Source organism: Elephas maximus, chromosome 23, assembly GCF_024166365.1.
Source record: "Elephas maximus indicus isolate mEleMax1 chromosome 23, mEleMax1 primary haplotype, whole genome shotgun sequence".
Taxonomy (NCBI): Eukaryota; Metazoa; Chordata; class Mammalia; order Proboscidea; family Elephantidae; genus Elephas; species Elephas maximus.
In genome coordinates, this window is record NC_064841.1 from 61,449,366 (window position 1) to 61,471,833 (window position 22,468).

At 42.2% G+C, this 22,468-nt stretch overlaps 1 protein-coding gene across 7 annotated transcripts in view; it reads left to right on the forward strand.

Moving 5' to 3' along the window:
• Window positions 1-22,468, forward strand: part of MTUS2 (microtubule associated scaffold protein 2) — a 763,477-nt gene that overhangs the window by 208,342 nt on the left and 532,667 nt on the right. The window lies entirely within an intron of this gene.

Consider the following 22,468-nt stretch of genomic DNA (forward strand, 5'->3'; position numbering starts at 1 on the left):
GAATGTGTTTGAGTGTCTCATGTTATTTAACAGTGACTTTCCAACACGTGATTTTAAATATTTAAAACGTGCCCATTAAAATTCATACTTATTCAGATTTGGGCTCTCTGGGAATGTTTGATTTTTGTTGCTTACGGATTATCTAAGTTGATGACCTGGAAGCATGAAGCTCAGATCCAATCCCCAAAATGCTAGCAAGCCAACAATCGACCCTGGGATTGTAGACTGGCTGCTATTCAAATACACGTCTGCAAGCTGCTCTTTAAAAAAAAGCCTTCTTAAATTTTGGTTGGGACCATAAATATTTTTACTATTTTTCTTCAAGTTTTACGGAGATGCTGGAGGATTTTTCCGAGTTAGCCAAGGCAGTGTTTTCGTATGTCCCCGTTGGACAGAAAAACCAGGCGTTCTCTGAAGCATGTATCATTTATTTTTCTTGGGTCTTTTGAGGCCGAGTTGGTTCCTAACTAAACAATAAGTATTTTTTTCCTTTTCTGTTTATCTTCATTTCCTTATCTCTTTTTTACAGATAAAGGCACTCCAAGCATGGTGATCCAAAATACCTTGTTCATTACATAGCACAACCAGTGAAAGGAACTTGGAAATACACACTTTAGGGTTTTGCATTCGCCTGTACAGTTTATTTGCTTCTCGGTATTTCCAGCCTTTTATTTATTTATTTATTTATTTGATAAATCTATGAAGCTAAATATTTAACAACCACGATGCAAAATTGCATCATGGTTGTTAAATATTTAGCTTCATCCTTTGAGGTTTCGAGTTTACTTGATGGAAGAAGGGTTCTGTGTTTCTGATAAAAGATAAATTTCACCTCCCAGTAAAAAAGCAGTTTGTAGAAGTCTCACTTATAGTGACCCGGGGCAGGCTTTTGAGCTGTAGGTGATCCGCGTTTCATCCCTGGTAATGTTAGAACGATTTCTTTCTTCCTTTCTGGAAGCAGAGATTTATAACCCGCAGGCACACAGATATGCGAGGGCTCAAGGGCCGCCTCGGTCATTAAGGAGAGAAGTCCTTTCTCTTGGCCTCATGTGCGTGCAAGAGTTGTGTGTACACCGTTCAAACATGCCTGCTCCTTAAAATAAACCCACTTTGAGAAGTTAGGCTGAGTGGGGCCTATCAGAGTTTGAGAATATCTGTGCTGTGCTGGGAGTTTCTTGGTTGTGCAAACGGTTAACACACTTAGCTGCTAACTGAAAGTCAGAGGTTCTAGTCCACCCAGAGGCACCTCAGAAGAAAGGCCTGGTGGTCCTCTTTCGAAAAATCAGCTGTTGGAAACCCGATGGAGCGCAGTCCTACCCTGACACACGTGGGATTGCCATGAGTCGGAGTTGACTCAGTGGCAACTGGTTTGGTTTTGCTACCCACAAGCTGGCACTGAGCCAGCCTCCCCTGGGACCGTGCCCATAGGAATCCGCCTCCCTCTCCACTGCTCAAATGGCTTTATGGATTCTTCTGTGACTGCTCTGGTCCAGTCTGTCTACACTACAGAGGCCACTGGGCCATAGAATTAGACGTAGGAGAGAAAAACTAAAAAAAAAAAAAAAACCCATTGCTGGCGAGTCAATTCCAACTCATAGCGACCCTATCGCACAGAGTAGAACTGCACCACGGGGTTTCCAAGGAGCGCCTGAATGTGCTGGAAATATTCACATAAAGGGTTTGTGGTTAGAAATGAGGAAGGGAATGCATTCATGAAATATTCAAGTATTGTATTTATATTCTGGCAGCTGAATAAATAGAAGGCAGCCCTCTAAATGTGAAGGAGTGGGCCCAGTTTCAGTTGCCATCAGGTGCCCGGCAGGTAGTTTAGGCTGTGAGGCACTCAGGTGTGAGTTAGTAGGCCAGATCGCCACCAAAGAAAGGGGAAAGCGCCGTGCCCTGCAAACATGTATTTCTGTTTAATTTTTAAGAAACTGTGCTGCCCACACCTCCGACAAAATAAAATCAAAAACAAAAGCCTCGTTGTTTGGGCTCAATTCAGCCCTTGGGCTTCTGGCTGAAATTCCTCCATATAAATACCTTGGCTTTCCCGTAAGTCAAAAAACCGTTCGCTTTAATCTAGACGTGATGTCCCTGGTCTCTCTTTTTAGTCTCCTGTTAAGAAACACAGGCTGGTAGTATGCTCTTGGAACAGTTTGCATCTTATCTGGTATTTTGTAGGTAGCGTGTTAGCCGTTAATATGTCAGCATTTTTTTTTTTTTTTTACCTTGTACTCATGAAGTACTGGCATGAAATTTGTCACCAACCTTTGAAATGTTGAAACAGTTGTCCCTGCTGCCTTTTGAAACTGCCTGTCTTCTAAAGCAGATGACAATGTTTTCTTCCTTCGCCAGCACAGATAACTCCCAGTTTTTCTGGTAAGCAGATAGGGATTGCAAAGATAATTGAAATCTGTAGATAACCCCAGGCCTCATTTGAACAGTTATTTTGCTCTCTTTTCTTATGACGCCCGTTTTAGAGGAAGCAGTGTTTGGCAGGTTTGAGTTTTATGGTGTTTTTCCTTATGCACTTTCAGCACAGGGAGGGTATCAGGTAGAGATCCCAGGAAGTAGAGAGCTGGGGAAGGAAGAGGCCATGGGGCTCCAGCAACAACTACACACCCCTACTCAGGCCTGGATAGAGGCATTGCTTCTGAGATGCGTGAACATCGGGCAACCAGCTTGAGTCCTTGTAAAACTGTGTGTGTGTACTCACCCCCGCCCCCCCGTTGCCATCGAGTCGATTCCGACTCATATTGACCCTGTAGGACAGAGTAGAACTGCCCCATAGCGTTTCCAAGGAGCGCCTGGTGGATTTGAACTGCTGACCTTTTGATTAGCAGCCATAGCTCTTAACCACTAAGCCACCAGGGTTTATACATATACATATACTGTGTGTGTACCGCATATATTTATTATTATTATTAGCTGTCAAGTCAGCCCCCAACTAACAATGGCCCAGTTCACAATGGAACAGAATGGTTCTGTGCCATTCCCGTGGTTGAATGTGTATCCAACAGTTGTGATCCATAGGGTTTCCATTGGCTCATTTTTGGAAGTAGCTCCAGGCTTTTCTTTCATGTCTCTATCTCTATATCTATGGGTGGGATTTGATAAGAATAGACATAGAGATGGATAAGAGATACAGATATGTAGTATCTGCATCTTCTGTGTCTCTGCACATGCAGACAGGCTGGGCCTCAACTTTTCAGGCAGCCGTAAGACTGCTAGGAATGACATGGACACCCACTGGCGTCAACCACTCTGTGGGTGTTAAATTCATGTGATCAAGCCAGACACATGAGGCACTTAACACAGTGTTGGCAAAGAGAAAACCATTACTATTATTCATAGAAAGCAAACAGTAAACAATAAGAACAGATTCCCAAAGGGGAAATGCTAATCCTTCCTTAAATTATCTATGTCCTGTCTTTTCTGGGCGGGCAGGCCCGTGGTTCAGGTCAGATGTCAGATGCTGTCTTCATGTTAACCGCTGCCTCTGGCTACCACCACAGTGCTGGGGGCGGGGGGCGGGGGGGCCTGCACGGCTCCCAAGCCTTCTGCTCTGCAGCCGGCCTTGTGGCTTCCGCTGCCAGCTTCTGCTGCACTATTGGAGCCTGTGGGGTCTCTTGCTGCCACACTACCCAGGCCCACACTGCATGGGCACACTTAGGCCTCTTGCCCTGCAGAAGCAAGTGTTAAAGACAGCCCTTTTAGCTCCACTGGCAAGCCTGCTGCCCAGAGGCATCCGGCTCTGCCCTGCTGTAGGAAGGCCCCTGTACGAGACCCTCTGAGGCAGCCTGAGCACTGGGCACACTCAGGGCTCTGCCTTCACGGGCAAGTGTTACAGCTCTTTTAGCTCTGCCGACAAGCCTCCTGCCCGAAGGCGCCCAGCTCTCACTCTGTGATCTGGCAAGCCTGCTGCAGCTGCCTCGCTCTATAGGCTGGCAAGCCCGCCACCACTGTCTCTCACCATCTTGTGTCAGTCTTCAGTGTTACAGCTCTTTCTTTTGGGTCTAGGAGATTCTTAGCCATGGGACCCTGGGTCCTTGGCCCAAAGTACATGCCCCACTCCAGACTCTTCTTCATGGTAGTGAGGTTCCCCTACATAAGTGGAATTGGCCCTTATATAAACAAACCACCTTGTCAATTTCAAGCCGTGGTCCTCCCACCAGGACCGTGAACTGACCAGTCCCTTCGGTAGACCACAAATCAGTCAATTTGCGTAGTAAACTGACCATTCCTTTGCAAGATTGTGGCTCAGTCAGTCATTTTGGGAGAGTTGGAAGAAAGACCACATAAAAGCAATTCACTGCACCGAATATAGTAGTCCCTAGGGGGCGGAAATGGTTAATGCATTTGGCAGCTAGCAGAAAGGTCAGAGGTTCAAGTGCACCCAGAGGCACCTCGAAAGAAAGTCCTGTTGATCTACTTCCAAAAAATCAGCCATTGAAAACCCTGTGGAGCACAGTTCTACTGTGACACACATGGGGTCACCGTGAGTCAGAATCAACTTGATGACAACTGGTTTATAAAAATCCTCTACGGGTGGGATTTGATATCTGAAATAGCATACCCATAAGTTTCAAAGAGGGGCAACCCCTCAGTTTCCCCCAGCCTCTCGGTTGGGATCACTACCTCCATCTGGCCGTTACTGTAGTCCTTGGTACTTTGATTTCACAGTGTGTTTTTTGGTAGCGCAGTGGTTAAGAGCTCAGCTGTTAACCACAGGGTCAGCAGTTCGAATTCATCAGCTGCTCCTTGGAAACCCCATGGGGGCAGTTCTGCTCTGTCCTATAGGGTCACTATGGGTCAGAATCGATCGAGTGACAACAGGCTTTTGCTCTTATTACCTTAGTTATTTGTTGTGTGTACGTTACATCCTTTTCCCTGAAGAGTCTGCAGTTTCCCTGAGGATTCGGGCCCCTCTTTGATTGATCTTTTAGTTCCCAGTGTCCCTTGCACTGTGCTTTTTATAGAGGGATACTCATCAGCTGCCTCTGCCTTCAGAGCGCCTTTGAGCCCCACTTGCATGCCACCTTGCTTGTCTTACCTTGCCAATACCTGTGGCTGTGTCCCAGGGAGGCCAAGGTCTGTGGGGCAGGGTGAGTCTAGCCTGAGCTTGAGAAGCCTGGCCACGGCCCCTGTGACCAGGTCCCAGCTCTGGGACACTGGTTTCCTCACTTAATAAAATGAGGGAGTTGAACGAATTAAAATCTCAATTCCTTCCCCCCCACCACTTAGAAATCCTGTGATTAATAGACACTCAGCAAGACTTTATAACCCGGACAGACAAATAAATCAGGAAAAACTCAATTATGCCATCATATTACTCAATTCACCAAATATATATCAAGTGCTTGCAATGTGCAAAGGAGCCCTGGTGGTGCAGTAGTTAAATGAGAAGGTTGGCGGTTTGAACCCACCCAATGCCTCTATGGGAGAAAGACCTGGCAATCTGCTTCCATAAAGATTACAGCCAAGAAAACCCTATGAAGCAGTTCTACTCTGTCACATGGGGTCGCTATAAGAATCAATTCAACGGCACCCAAGAACAGTTGATTATGTATCTGTCTTGCCCTCATAGACTGTCCAGTTCTTTAGGGCAGGTATGGGAGGGATTTACTCATCTTCCTGATCCTGTGCCTAGCAGTGCCTGGTGTGTAGTATGGGCTCCAAACAAGCCTTTGAAGTGAGCACGAGGCAATACATTGCACCAACATCCTCCTTCCAAGAACATGAAATGGGGAGCTTGAAAACTGATCTGATATTAGTTCAGGTTCCTAATGCTAAGGTGTCCTTGGGTAGCACAAACAGTTAAGCACTTGGCTATTAACAGAAAGGTTGGTGGTTCAAGTCCACCCAGAGGCTCCTTGGAAGAAAAAGGCCTGGAGATCTCTTCCGAAAGGTCACAGCCATTGAAGAGCCTATGGAGCACAGTTCTACCCTGAATCACATGGGGTCACTGTGAGTCGGAATCAACTTGATGGCATCTAACAACAACAATGAACAACAACTAACAATAACAATTAACAGCAACTAACAACAAGAACTACAACCTGGGGCGGAGCCAAGATGGCGGTCTAGGCAGACGCTACCTCGGATCCCTCTTACAACAAAGACACGGAAAAACAAGTGAATCGATCACATACATAACAATCTACGAACCCTGAACAACAAACACAGATTTAGAGACGGAGAACGAACTAATACGGGGAAGCAGCGATTGTTTCCAGAGCCTGGAGCCAGCGTACCAGTCAGGTACGGCACAAGCACAGAGACCTGCTCCACCCCCCTGAACTAACCCCAGGAGGGGGACCAGCCGGTTCCGCGGGCGGCGTGGGACGCAGCCGGTAGGAGAAGTCCCCGGGTGGCAGTGACTGGTCTTGGAGCAGAAAGAGCAGCATCCGAGCCCGGGAACTGTCCCGCAGGGATTTGGACTGGACACAGCAGATTTTCTGGAAAAACTAGTTTCCCAGTGATGGCTCGGAGACAACAATCCATATCAAACCACTTAAAGAAGCAGACCGTGACAGCTTCTCCAACCCCCCAAACAAAAGAATCAAAACCTTTCCCAAATGAAGATACAATCTTGGAATTATCAGATACAGAATATAAAAAACTAATTTACAGAATGCTTAATGATATCACAAATGAAATTAGGATAACTGCAGAAAAAGCCAAGGAACACACTGATAAAACTGTTGAAGAACTCAAAAAGATTATTCAAGAACATAGTGGAAAAATTAATAAGTTGCAAGAATCCATAGAGAGACAACATGTAGAAATCCAAAAGATTAACAATAAAATAACAGAATTAGACAACGCACTAGGAAGTCAGAGGAGCAGACTCGAGCAATTAGAATGCAGACTGGGACATCTGGAGGACCAGGGAATCAACACCAACATAGCTGAAAAAAAATCAGATAAAAGAATTAAAAAAAAATGAAGAAACCCTAAGAATTATGTGGGACTCTATCAAGAAGGATAACCTGCGGGTGAGGTGATTGGAGTCCCAGAACGGGGGGGGGGGGGGGGACAGAAAACACAGAGAAAATAGTTGAAGAACTCCTGACACAAAACTTCCCTGACATCATGAAAGACGAAAGGATAGCTATCCAAGAAGCTCATCGAACCCCATTTAAGATTGATACAAAAAGAAAAACACCAAGACATATTATCATCAAACTCACCAAAACCAAAGATAAACAGGAAATTTTAAAAGCAGCCAGGGAGAAAAGAAAGGTTTCCTTCAAGGGAGAATCAATAAGAATATGTTCTGGCTACTCAGCAGAAACCATGCAGGCAAGAAGGGAATGGGACGACATATACAGAGCACTGAAGGAGAAAAACTGCCAGCCAAGGATCATATATCCAGCAAAACTCTCTCTGAAATATGAAGGCGAAATTAAGATATTTACAGACAAACACAAGTTTAGAGAATTTGCAAAAACAAACCAAAGCTACAAGAAATACTAAAGGATATTGTTTGGTCAGAGAACCAATAATATCAGATATCAGCACAACACAAGGTCACAAAACAGAACGTCCTGATATCAACTCAAATAGGGAAATCACAAAAACAAACAAATTAAGATTAACTAAAAAAAAAAATACACATAACAGGGAATCATGGAAGTCAATAGGTAAAAGATCACAAGAATCAAAAAGAGGGACTAAATACAGGAGGCATTGAACTGCCATATGGAGAGTGATACAAGGCGATATAGAACAATACAAGTTAGGTTTTTACTTAGAAAAATAGGGGTAAATAATAAGGTAACCACAAAAAGGTATAACAACTCTATAACTCAAGATAAAAACCAAGAAAAACGTAACAACTCAACTAACATAAAGTCAAGCACTATGAAAATGAGGATCTCACAATTTACTAAGAAAAACGCCACAGCACAAAAAAGTAGGTGGAAAAATGAAATTGTCAACAACACACATAAAAAGGCATCAAAATGACAGCATTAAAAACTTATTTATCTATAATTACCCTGAATGTAAATGGACTAAATGCACCAATAAAGAGACAGAGAGTCACAGACTGGATAAAGAAACATGATCCATCTATATGCTGCCTACAAGAGACACACCTTAGACTTAGAGACACAAACAAACTAAAACTCAAAGGATGGAAAAAAGTATATCAAGCAAACAATAAGCAAAAAAGAAGAGGAGTAGCAATATTAATTTCTGACAAAATAGACTTTAGACTTAAATCCACCACAAAGGATAAAGAAGGACACTATATAATGATAAAAGGGACAATTGATCAGGAAGACATAACCATATTAAATATTTATGCACCCAATGACAGGGCTGCAAGATACACAAATCAAATTTTAACAGAATTGAAAAGCGAGATAGATACCTCCACAATTATAGTAGGAGACTTCAACACACCACTTTCGGAGAAGGACAGGACATCCAGTAAGAAGCTCAACAGAGACACGGAAGATCTAATTACAACAATCAACCAACTTGACCTCATTGACTTATACAGAACTCTCCACCCAACTGCTGCAAAATATACTTTTTTTTCTAGCGCACATGGAACATTCTCTAGAATAGACCACATATTAGGTCATAAAACAAACCTTTGCAGAGTCCAAAACATCGAAATATTACAAAGCATCTTCTCAGACCACAAGGCAATAAAACTAGAGATCAATAACAGAAAAACTAAGGAAAAGAAATCAAATACTTGGAAAATGAACAATACCCTCCTGAAAAAAGACTGGGTTATAGAAGACATCAAGGAGGGAATAAGGAAATTCATAGAAAGCAACGAGAATGAAAATACTTCCTATCAAAACCTCTGGGACACAGCAAAAGCAGTGCTCAGAGGCCAATTTATATCGATAAATGCACACATACAAAAAGAAGAAAGAGCCAAAATCAGAGAACTGTCCCTACAACTTGAATAGAAAGTGAGCAACAAAAGAATCCATCAGGCACCACAAGAAAACAAATAATAAAAATTAGAGCTGAACTAAATGAATTAGAGAACAGAAAAACAATGGAAAGAATTAACAAAGCCAAAAGCTGGTTCTTTGAAAAAATTAACAAAATTGATAAACCATTGGCTAGACTGACTAAAGAAATACAGGAAAGGAAACAAATAACCCGAATAAGAAATGAGAAGGACCACATCACAACAGAACCAAATGAAATTAAAAGAATCATTTCAGATTATTATGAAAAATTGTACTCTAACAAATTTGAAAACCTAGAAGAAATGGATGAATTCCTGGAAAAACACTACCTACCTAAACTAACACATTCAGAAGTAGAACAACTAAATAGACCCATAACAAAAAAAGAGATTGAAACAGTAATCAAAAAACTCCCAACAAAAAAAAGCCCTGGCCCGGATGGCTTCACTGCAGAGTTCTACCAAACTTTCAGAGAAGAGTTAACACCACTACTACTAAAGGTATTCCAAAGCATAGAAAATGACGGAATACTACCCAACTCATTCTATGAAGCCACCAAAACCAGGTAAAGACATTACAAAAAAAGAAAATTATAGACCTATATCCCTCATGAACATAGATGCAAAAATCCTCAACAAAATTCTAGCCAATAGAATCCAACAACACATCAAAAAAATAATTCACCCTGATCAAGTGGGATTTATACCAGGTATGCAAGGCTGGTTTAATATCAGAAAAACCATTAATGTAATCCATCACATAAATAAAACAAAAGACAAAAACCACATGATCTTATCAATTGATGGAGAAAAGGCATTTGACAAAGTCCAACACACATTCATGATAAAAACTCTTACCAAAATAGGAATTGAAGGAAAATTCCTCAACATAATAAAGGGCATCTATGCAAAGCCAACAGCCAATATCACTCTAAATGGAGAGAACCTGAAAGCATTTCCCTTGAGAACGGGAACCAGACAAGGATGCCCTTTATCACCGCTCTTATTCAACATCGTGTTGGAAGTCTTAGCCAGGGCAATTAGGCTAGACAAAGAAATAAAAGGTATCCGGATTGGCAAGGAAGAAGTAATCACTATTTGCAGATGACATGATTATATACACAGAAAACCCTAAGGAATCCTCCAGAAAACTACTGAAACTAATAGAAGAGTTTGGCAGAGTCTCAGGTTATAAAATAAACATACAAAAATCACTTGGATTCCTCTACATCAACAAAAAGAACACCGAAGAGGAAATCACCAAATCAATACCATTCACAGTAGCCCCCAAGAAGATAAGATACTTAGGAATAAATCTTACCAAGGATGTAAAAGACCTATACAAAGAAAACTACAAAGCTCTACTACAAGAAATTCAAAAGGACATACTTAAGTGGAAAAACATACCTTGCTCATGGATAGGAAGACTTAACATAGTAAAAATGTCTATTCTACCAAAAGCCATCTATACATTTAACGCACTTCCGATCCAAATTCCAATGTCATATTTTAAGGGGATAGAGAAACAAATCACCAATTTCATATGGAAGGGAAAGAAGCCCCGGATAAGCAAAGCACTACTGAAAAAGAAGAAGAAAGTGGGAGGCCTCACCTTACCTGACTTCAGAACCTATTATACAGCCACAGTAGTCAAAACAGCCTGGTATTGGTACAACAACAGACACATAGACCAATGGAACAGAATTGAGAACCCAGACATAGATCCATCCACGTATGAGCAGCTGATATTTGACAAAGGACCAGTGTCAATTAACTGGGGAAAAGATAGCCTTTTTAACAAATGGTGCTGGCATAACTGGATATCCATTTGCAAAAAAATGAAACAGGACCCATACCTCACACCATGCACAAAAACTAACTCCAAGTGGCTCAAAGACCTAAACATAAAGACTAAAACGATAAAGATCATGGAAGAAAAAATTGGGACAACCCTAGGAGCCCTAATACAAGGTATAAACAGAATACAAAACATTACCAAAAATGCTGAAGAGAAACCAGATAACTGGGAGCTCCTAAAAATCAAACACCTATGCTCATCTAAAGACTTCACCAAAAGAGTAAAAAGACCACCTACAGATTGGGAAAGAATTTTTAGCTATGACATCTCCGACCAGCGCCTGATCTCTAAAATCTACATGATTCTGTCAAAACTCAACCACAAAAAGACAAACAACCCAATCAAGAAGTGGGCAAAGGATATGAACACACATTTCACTAAAGAAGATATTCAGGCAGCCAACAGATACATGAGAAAATGCTCTCAATCATTAGCCATTAGAGAAATGCAAATTAAAACTACGATGAGATTCCATCTCACACCAACAAGGCTGGCATTAATCCAAAAAACACAAAATAATAAATATTGGAGAGGCTGCGGAGAGATTGGAACTCTCATACACTGCTGGTGGGAATGTAAAATGGTACAACCACTTTGGAAATCTATCTGGCGTTATCTTAAACAGTTAGAAATAGAACTACCATACAACCCAGAAATCCCACTCCTAGGAATATACCCTAGAGATACAAGAGCCTTCATACAAACAGATATATGCACACCCATGTTTATTGCAGCTCTGTTTATAATAGCAAAAAGTTGGAAGCAACCAAGGTGTCCATCAACGGATGAATGGTTAAATAAATTGTGGTATATTCACACAATGGAATACTACGCATCGATAAAGAACAGTGACGAATCTCTGAAACATTTCATAACATGGAGGAACCTGGAAGGCATTATGCTGAGCGAAATTAGTCAGAGGCAAAAGGACAAATATTGTATAAGACCACTATTATAAGATCTTGAGAAATAGTAAACCTGAGAAGAACACATACTTTTGTGGTTACGGGGAGGGAGGGAGGGAGGGTGGGAGAGGGTTTTTTATTGATTAATCAGTAGATAAGAACTGCTTTAGGTGAAGGGAAAGACAACACTCAATACATGGAAGGTCAGCTCAATTGGACTGGACCAAAAGCAAAGAAGTTTCCGGGATAAAATGAATGCTTCAAAGCTCAGCAGAGCAAGCGCGGGCGTCTGGGGAACATGGTTTGCGGGGACTTCTAAGTCAATTGGCAAAATAATTCTATTATGAAATCATTCTGCATCCCACTTTGAAATGTGGCGTCTGGGGTCTTAAATGCTAACAAGCGGCCATCTAAGATGCAGCAATTGGTCTCAACCCACCTGGAGCAAAGGAAAATGAAGAACACCAAGGCCACACGACAACTAAGAGCCCAAGAGACAGAAAGGGCCACATGAACCAGAGACCTACATCATCCTGAGACCAGAAGAACTAGTTGGTGCCCGGCCACAATCGATGACTGCCCTGACAGGGAGCACAGCAGAGGACCCCTGAGGGAGCAGGAGATCAGTGGGATGCAGACCCCAAATTCTCATAAAAAGACCAAACTTAATGGTCTGACTGAGACTGGAGGAATCCCGGCGGCCATGCTCCCCAGACCTTCTGTTGACCCAGGACAGGAACCATCCCCGAAGACAACTCATCAGAAATGAAAGGGACTGGTCAGCGGGTGGGAGAGAGACGCTGATGAAGAGTGAGCTAATTATATCAGGTGGACACTTGAGATTGTGTTGGCAGCTCTTGTCTGGAGGGGGGATGGGAGGATGGAGAGAGAGGGAAGCAGGCAAAATTGTCAAGAAAGGAGAGACTGAAAGGGCTGACTCAAGAGGGGGAGAGTAAGTGGGAGTAGGGAGTGAGATGTGTGTAAACTTATATGTGACGGACTGATTGGATTTGTAAACGTTCACTTGAAGCTTAATAAAAGTTATTAAAAAAAAAAAGAACTACAACCTGCTGGATGCTCTTCTGGTCACTGGGGACCAAGGATGAGCAGGACTTACAGGATCCCTAACCTCACGGAGCTTACATTCTATTGGGAGAGGAGGCAATGCACAAATAAACCAATGTGTAGGATCGCTGGGGAAAGCTGTGAAAGAAATAGTGAGGTACTGTGATCGGGGAGAGAGAATGACTTCTCAAGGAAAGCCTCTCTCAAGAGAGAACATTAACCTGAAAACTGAAATACAAGAAGGATCTGGCTGTAGAGTGTTCAAATGTAAGGGCTTAGCTTTAGTGTTGGGGTCATGCTTCTGTGTGCTATCCCAGTTAATTGGCCTAATAACACGTTTAGTGCTTCTGTTCTACCTCCTAGTTTGTTACATGCTGCCTGGGGTCTTAAAAGTTTGCAAGTGGCCATCCAAGGCACAACAATTGGTTTCTGTTTGCCCAGAGCAATAGAGGAAGAAGGAAAGTCAGGAATCCCATTGCTATCCAGTTGATTCTGACTCATAGCAACCCTATAGGACAGAGTAGAACTGCCCCACAGGGTTTCCAAGGCTGTAATCTTTTTGGAAGCAGACTGCCACATCCCACAGAGCTGTTGGTGGGTTTAAACTGCTGACCTTTTGGTTAGCAGCTGGACACTTAACCACTGTGCCACCAGGGCAGTCAGGAATAGAAGGAGGAAATGGAATGTGTGGCTGATTGCTTCCATGAACAGCTGCCTCCTTTGCCATGAGACCCAAAGAACTAGATGGTACCCGGCTACCATTACTGAACTTTTTGATCAAAGATTCTACACAAGAATCCTGATCAAAAGGGGGAGAATGCAGAATAGAACTTCAAATTTTCATGAAATCCAAACCTTCTGGAGCCATCAAAGCTGAATGAACCCCTGAAACTATTGCCCTGAGATAATCTTTAAACTTTAAACCAAAACTATTCCTGAAATCTTCTGAAAACCAAATAATAGTTCAGCTTAATTAGCAAAGAACACCTGCCTCGAGCATTGTGTGCTTTTAAGATCTATCTAAAAAAAAAAAAAACCCAGTGCCATCGTTATCTATATGGGTTGAATTGACAGCAGCAACTCGAAAGCTTTCTAAGGAAACTTAGGGGACAGTGAGTTTATGTTAATGCAGGAGGAACAACTCAGGAAAGAAGGGTGAGAGTGGTTGCACAAATGGGAGAATGTACTCAGTGTCACTGAATTGTACATGTAGAAACTGTTGAATTGTTCTGTGTTCTGCTGTGTATATTCCTAACTACAACAACAAAATAAGTTTATATATATAAATAAATACATGCAAAGGCAGTGGGCAGGAAGGCCCATGGAGCTACAGCTCAGAGAGGGAGGTAGGGGAGTAGTGGAGATGAGAGAGGTTGTACGACCAGGCAGGTGAAGGCAAGGAAGCCATCTGAAGACTTGTAGCAGGGAAGTCATCTCTGATTAATAAAACCAGTTGCTGATGAGTCGATTCTGACTCAGGGCGACCCCATGTGTGTCAGAGTAGAACTGTGCTCATATGGTTTTCGATGGCTGATTTTTCAGAAGTAGATCACCAGGCCATTCTTCTGAGGTGCCTTTAGGTGGACTCAAACTTCTGACCTTTCCGTTAGCAGCCATGTTGTTAACCATGTGCACCACCCAGGAACTCCTATCTGAGTAACAGGTTGGGATGTTACTCTGGCTACTGTGTGGAGAATGGCTTGTTAGAGAAGTAAGATTAGAAGGCAGAGACCTGGTAGGAGACTTGTCGTGGTTATGTGGGCAGTGGTGGTGGTGATGGCGATGGAGAAGAGTGAATGGACTGGTGATTAATTTTGGAAGTCCACCTGAAAGCTCTTGCTGATGGATTGGGTGTGAGTTAAAGGGAAGGGCCAAGGATGCTCTAGATTCCAGGCTTTGGTGACGAGGCGAATGAAGGCATCAATAACTCAAGTAGGGAAGACTAAGAGAGGGTGGGACTAGGGGTGTAAGGTGGGCAGAGTCAAGAGGTCATTTGTTGTTGTTTGCTGCTTCGAGTCATCTCCAACTCATGGTGACCCCACAAGTGCAAAGCAGAACTGCTCCATAGGGTTTTCAAGGCTGTGACCTTTCAGAAGCAGATCACCAGGTCCTTCTTCCAAGGTGCCTCTGGGTGGGTTCGAACTGCCAACCTTTTGGCTAGTAGTTGAGTGCTTAACCATTTGTGCCACCCAGGGATTCCTTAGAGGTCTTTTATCGGATCCTGATTCTGGAACAAATCCGTTAAGTTCTAATATCTTAGTTTCTCTTGGTAAAACCTGGATTCTAGAAATAGCTTGTCTCCAGTGCTTGCCACTAGAAACAATAGTTAAAAATAATTCCACTTTAGAGATAGGCAGTACCAAAGAAGAAATACAAATAGCCAAAAATTATATGAAAGAATGTGTAACCTCACTAACCACGTGATACAGGGTAGAACTGTGCTCTATAGAGTTTTCTTGTCTGTAATCTTTATGAAAGCAGGTTGCCAGGGCCTTTCTTGCACAGCACCCCGGGTGGGTTCAAACTGCCAACCTTTAGGGTAACAGCCTCTTTCAGACTGCACTACCCAAGGGCTGAAACCTCACTAGGGGTAAAGTAAAAACAAAAGAAAGTAACAGGGTATTGGTAACCATTCACATTTAAAAGGCTAAGGACTCTGTGGAAGCTTAACATAGTGTTTTAAGACTGTGGACTGTGGGTTCAAATCCCAGCTCTGCCACTTACTTTCAGAAATTATTTCACTTCTCTCTGCCATAGCCATTTGCTAGTAAAATGGGATAATAATAATAATACCTATCCATGGTATTATTATTATAAAGATTTTAAAATTTAAAAAAGATGGTAGAGTATTTACTACATGTGTTTATATGTCAAGACGCCCAGGACATGCTAAGTTAAGAAGTAGATTATGGAACTCCTCCCATGAATGTAAATAGCACAAAGAAAAAAAGAAGAAGAAAGAAAATGTCCAGTCAAACTCTGTTCGTTGGGGGTGGGGGAAGGATTTGTCATATTTTTCACCTTCCTTTTTTTATACAATGGAGAGCCATTCGTTTTATAATTGGCAGCACAAATACTTACATTTTAATAAGTCCAAGAAAAGAAATATTAAGCATAACCAGCAAGGAATGAATACCCTATGTTTTCTGGGTGAAATTCTGTCCTGGAAAGAAGGATTTGTTCATTACAGGGGAAAACTACAAATGCTTTCTGCTGGCCAATGAAATTGAAGCTTTTTTTTCGAGAAACACGCAGCATTTTTATTGTGTAAAACTTGAAATATCAATGCACACAGCATTTTGCTTAAATATCAGATTGGCTGAACCTATGAAAAATCAAGTTCCCACCTCCTTTCCTAGCCCTCCGTAAAGGGCGAAAGAGCAGCGTTCCAAGTATGCACGTGTGATGTTCTTTACAATTTTTTCTCAACATAAAAGTCAAATAGCCTCTGCTACTTTGAAAAAAGATATTCCTCCTGAACAAAGTTCTATCTGTATATTCTAATAAAATGTGATGCGCTCTCCGTGTTAGGTATGTAAGATATTGTTAGTGCCATCGAGTCGATTCTGACTCATAGCAACCCCATGTGACAAGTAGAACTACCCTATAGGAGTATTTTTACTGGGCATATATTTGAAGTCTTTAACATTCTATTACAGAGCCCTGGTGATGTTGTGGTTGAGAGCTTGGCTGCTAACCAAAAGGTGGGCAGTTCGAATCCACCAGGTGTTCCTTGGAAACCCTGTGGGGCAGTTCTACTCTGTTCTAGAGGGTCCAAATGAGTCGGAATCGACTCGATGGCAACGGGTTTGGTGTATCATGTTAATAATATAATTTTTTATAAAGTTGTTGTTGTAGCGACCTCACATGACAGAGTAGAACTGCCCTATAGGGCTTTCTAGGCTATAATCTTTACAGGAGCAGATTGCCAGGTCTTTCTCCCTTGGAGCTACTGGGTAGGTTCGAACCACCAACCTTTTCAGATAGCAGCCAAGTGCTTAACTGTTGTGCCATCAGGGCTCCTGTATGAAGATGAGGAAAGCAGAACAGCTGTTAGATTTTACATTATTTGGCAGGATTCAGCAGGAGCTACTGGGTGGGTTTGAACCGCCAACCTTTTGTTTAGCAGCCGAGCACTTAACCATTGGACCACCAGGGATTCTTTCTGATACCATAGAAATCTCAAAAGCTTCCTTGAGTTTATTTATGCTGTGAATAAATGAAATATTAAGACAAATATACATCAAAGTGATGATGAGAATTTATTTTTTCATATAATCTCCCCCGGATATTCTGATACAGCCCTTTCTGTTGGGGGAGGAGGGTGCCTAAGAGTTACCCAGCTGGAAATGATGGCTTTACAATCACTATCTTAAAAGATCTGACAGAAATAATAGAGCCATTGTTGAGGACAAGTTGAGATGAGATACTTCATCCCAAAGCGCCTACTATGTGCAAAGTGCTGTCCCAGACACCACCAGGAAATGGAAGTTTAAACCTAATGAGCTTATAGTTTAATAAAGGGTGTGAGACACACATAACTGTAATAAAAATGACACACATGCTGATGTTGTGAGTTGCCTTCGAGTCGACCCCGAGTCATGGAAACCCCATGTACAAGGAAGGAAATGCTGCCTGGACCTGTGTTATCCCCATGATCGGCTGCAGATCGTAATGGTGTCATCCATAGGGTTTTCGCTGACTGATATTTGGACGTGGATCTCCAGGCCTTTCTTCCTGGTCCACTGTAGTCTGGAAGCTCCGCTGAAACCTGTTCAGCGTCATAGCAACACGCAAGCCTCCACTGAGGGACTGTTGGGGACTGTGCGTGAGGTACGTTGGCCAGGAATTGAACTTGTGTCTCCAGCATGGAAGGGGAGAAGTCGACCACTGAACCACCATTGCCCTCAGAAGACACACATAACTAAAGTAAAAAGACATGGTTAACAATAATAAAATAAAATTTACTTAACTATAATGAAAAAACATAGCATTACAGTACCCGAGGAAAGATTTGGGGTTCAGGGCATGGGGGGACAATATGTAGCTCCTTCTTCACTTTTCCTTTGCCAGGAGGAGGCTTGATGTAGGAGGTAGTGTTTGAACTGGAATTTGACTCTCAGAGGGTAGAGCTATTGGGTTTTTATCTTAGTAGGGAACTGTGAATTGAAACCCAAGTCCAGAAAAAAACTCTTGTTTGTATTTGCTTTGGGATCGTCTTCTGGCAGACTGATAGCTTTGTGGTGGGAGTGTGAAGCAGGGTTGAATGGGTGGGGGGGGAGGAAGGAAGCGTGAGCCCTAACCTCCTGTGTACAGTTCCGCCTTATGTAATTCAAGAAGGTCTTTTCAATGACTTCTTTGATCTTGTTTAAGCTTTCTCTCCTTGTTTGGTTTTTCCTTTGGCGTTTCCATTCGTGTTCTTAGACAGTGCTTTCACGTTGGATTCCTCCCATGAGGTTGGCACGGTCTCACCCACGGGCAGCCTTCCTTTACAGCTCCTGCTTTCTGCAGGCATTTACTTTTCTGTCTTTGTCTCTGCTCTGCCGCTTCCTAGCTGTGTGTCCTAAGGAATGTCACCCTCTCTGAGCTTTTGTTTCCTTACCTGGAAAAAAAAAAAGTAGGTGGATGTTAAGAGCTATTTCTAGAGGCCATCGCAGATATTAAATAGCCTAATATGAAAAAGGGCTGAGCAGAATATCCAGTACCACTCATCTGTCAGTGTGTCGTACTCTGGTGGCTTGTGTGATGCTGGAAGCTATGCCACCAGTAATTTAAATACCAACGAGATCACCCATGGTGGGCAGGTTTTAGCAGAGCTTCCAGACTAAGACAAGGAAGAAAGGCCTGGCAATCTCTGAATGTTGTTAGCTGCCATCCAGTGGGCCCCGACTTAAGGTGATCCTATGCATACTGGGATCAGATCATTGTGATCAATAGGGTCTAATAAAAACGTTATGGATCACAACAGAACGTTGTCCAACTTGCTTGCTTTGGACACGTCATCAGGAGGGATCAATCACTGGCAGAGGGCATCATGTTTGGGGAAGTAGAGGGCCAGTGAGAGCAAGGGAGGCCCTCGGTGAGATGGATTGGCACAGTGGCTGCTGCAATAGACTCAAACATACTGGTAGTCATGAGAATGTCACAGGACTGGGGGCGGCATTTTGTTGTGTTGTATATAAGGTCTCCATGAATCCGAGTCAACTTGTTGGCTGCTAGCAACAGGTGGTTCCAGCTTTCCATCCACTTACCAGTGAGTAATAGCTATTGCTTACTGATGGAGACAAAGAACATCTATGATACAGTTCTTTAAAAATTAAACTACAACGCTTTAGAGCAAGACACTGATTTTATATCTGCTTGTCACTTTCTACCAGCCACATTGTGGATTGTGGTTTATATAGTGTTCTATTTTGTTGTTTACTGCTGAGAAGAGTTTGAGTTGTCTCCCAGCCTCACCAATTCAAACCAAAGGGGACTCTCAGCTTCATGCTTACAGTTCTGCCTGCAGAGCGTTAGGGAAGCTCACTGTCTGTGGATGGCCCTTATTGGTGGATTTTTCTGCTCTTCATGGCTCGCTGGGTTGTCTGCTTATGGACCCAGGGAACAAAGTATTCTTTTAAACTGCTGTCTTATTGATTTGCCTAAATGGTTGTCACCAGAGCTCTGTTTTGCAGTGCCTTTTGTATTTGTGCCCGAGAACATGTATACATTCAAGGGAAACACTTTTAAACTGAAACTATTCGCTGAAGTCTTCTTGGAACCAAAAAAAAAAGCTTATCTTTGTTAGTAACGTATGTCTACTTTGGACATTGTGCTCTTTTAAAGAATTATCTATGTGAGATCAATTCGACAATGGCAACTCCAAAGGTTGAATGGGAAGCTTGGGTGCTAGTAGTATAAGATAACGGTGGTGGAATAACATGGAAAAGGATAGTGAGGATGGGAACACAACTTGCAGAATGTAACCAATGTCACTGAATTATACCTGTAGAAATTATTGTAATGGGGTGTCTCTGGCTGTGTGTACTTTCACCAAAATAAATAAATAAAAACACCATGGGAGCAAATAGCAGAAACAACAACCAAAAATAATAAAATTGACCAAAGAAATATTGAGAATACTCTGTGTGTGAGGAAACTAAGGCCGGGATCAGAGTATCAACACCTGGGTTAGGCTTGAGGGGTGTGCTGGGGTCAGGCAGACCTGGGGTGCCACTGGCTTACTGAAGACAGGCCTGGGAGGAGAGGAAAGAGAAGGAGAAACCGAGTGGGAGACAGGGATGAAGGAAGTGGGGAGGATGACGACAATGAGTGAGACACTGAGAAGAGGGACGGGCAGCACGATGGGAATAGAAAGCACATATGTATGTGTATGGGTGTGAGTCTTCGAGGAGGGCTACTGAGCCTGGGGGAAGCATGGAAAGAAAGAGACCAGTACGCTAATGTGTCTTGGGGTGAAAGGGAGGAAGGACAAACAAAAAAAACTGACTTAACAAACCAGCTGATGTGAAATGATCTCACTGATGCAAAAAATACATGTTTATGCATAGATGAGGTCCCAGGTGGCACAAACAGTTTGTGCTTCACTGCTAACCTAAATGTTGGCTGTTCGAACCCACCCAGAGGCACCACAGAAGAAAGGCCTGGCGATCAGCTTCTATAAAGGTTTCCAAAAGAACCTTACAGAGCAGTTCTACTCTGTCACACATGGGGTTGCCATGAGTTGAAATCGATTCAACAGCAAAGGGTTTTATACACGGACGCCAAAGAAATGAAAGGAAAGAAGAATGCTATCAACTGATTTTTTTTTAGGGAAGGTTGTCGAGTGAAAAATTAAGTTGGAAAGGTAGGGGTTGGGAATGAAGAGGGGCAGAGAGGTAGCTGCAAGTTAATGGGAATCTTTCAGCCCTAGGGTCAGGTGGTAGACTCTCAGATGTTCATTATATCATTTTGCTTTAATACACACACATGCATCCACATACATACACATATATGAATAATATATGAGATGATGATTATGATATGAATAACATATTAGATAATGATGAAAGGATGTAACCTATTTCAGTAAAAACAAAAACACCTCCTGTGTAGTGTACCGTATTTTTATGGAAATAATGTGCACATTCTACATTTTTTTGCCAACCATGTAACCCCTCTCCACCCGTACTATTTTTGTAAGTGCACTATGCCACTCACTATATGTGCGGTTGCGCTATCTATGTGGGCGCATTACTTGCAAAAAATACGGTGTATATACTGGTATTGTCTGTACAAAGGAATAGGAAGGTGTGAGAGACTGTTAACTTTGAATATCCATTGGGGGAATTAGGGATGGGGCATAACTTTGTTACAGTTAAAATCTACCACCCTCAGTTCTAATAAAAGGCACTCAGAGTGGTAGAGAAAACAGTGTTAGCCTTGACTTGAATGACTTAGTGATGATGGGTGAACTTACTTTAACAGGGAATTAAATACAGGTAGTCCCCGAGTTATGGTGGGGTTCCATTCTGAAGACTCCTTCGTAAATTGGCTCTGACGTAAGTCAAATACCTCTTTTTTTTTTTTTTTAATTGCCTTTTTTTTTTTTTTATTAACGATGTCTTTATAAATCTGATCTTTTTTGTCTCGGGGGTTGTAAACATTACATATAAACTTATAGAGAATGGTAACATCAGCCAATCCTGCTGCATTGCGACATTGTATGTAGTACACGTTATTAACAATAAGATGTACAGAAAAAAAAAACTGACAGCTGTAAGTGGGAATATATTGTAACTTGAATATGTCTTAAATTGGGGACTACTGTATTAGATTTTAAACTCTATGAGGAAAGAAACAACTTTTATCTTCGTCATTGTTTATTCTTTCATTCATGCTGTAAATAAGTATTAAGTGCCTAATACATTTTCCAGATATTGAACAATATTTATCTCCGGTGTCTAGCACATCTGAAGGTTTTTTTTTTTTAATTTAATATTTCAACGTCAAACTACAAGATGTCATGAATGTTCATCAGAGACAGATTTAATTTGTTCCAGTGGCTCAGGAAGACTTCCTGGAAGAAGTGGTATTTATGCTGTGGACTGTAGAATATGTAGCAGTTACTTGGATGAGACTGGGGGAGGACTCCACATTCCACTGCAGATGGGAGAGTAGGTGCAAAGGTCCTGGTGCAGGGAGGAAGCAATGTGTAATGTGAGGAATGAGCCCAGTGCGGCTGCAGCCTGGAGACAGAGAGGGAGGTAGAAAGCTCTGTAGGGGCCAGATCATGGAACCCTGAAGGCTGGAATCAAGAGTCTCCCCAACTTTTTTATTTTGAAAAATTTCAAGTCTGTAGAAAAGTTACAGCTATAATAGAGTGACTCACCTAGATTTTCAAATGGCTCATCTTTTGCCATGTTCGTGCTTTCTCTATCTCTCACACACACACATTCACATTTTTATTTGTTGGATCACTTGAGAATGATTTCTAGACATCATGTCATGTGTCACCTAAATTCTACACCATGATACTTCTGAGGACAAAGATAATCTCCGACATAGTCACATTACTGGTATATACCCAATAGTGTAACATTGATGCAATACTCTTACCTCACATACAGTCCATATTTAGATCTCCAATCGTCCCAATAATGTCTTTTGCTGACTTTTTTAAAAATCCAGGACCCAGTCCAAGATCATGCATTG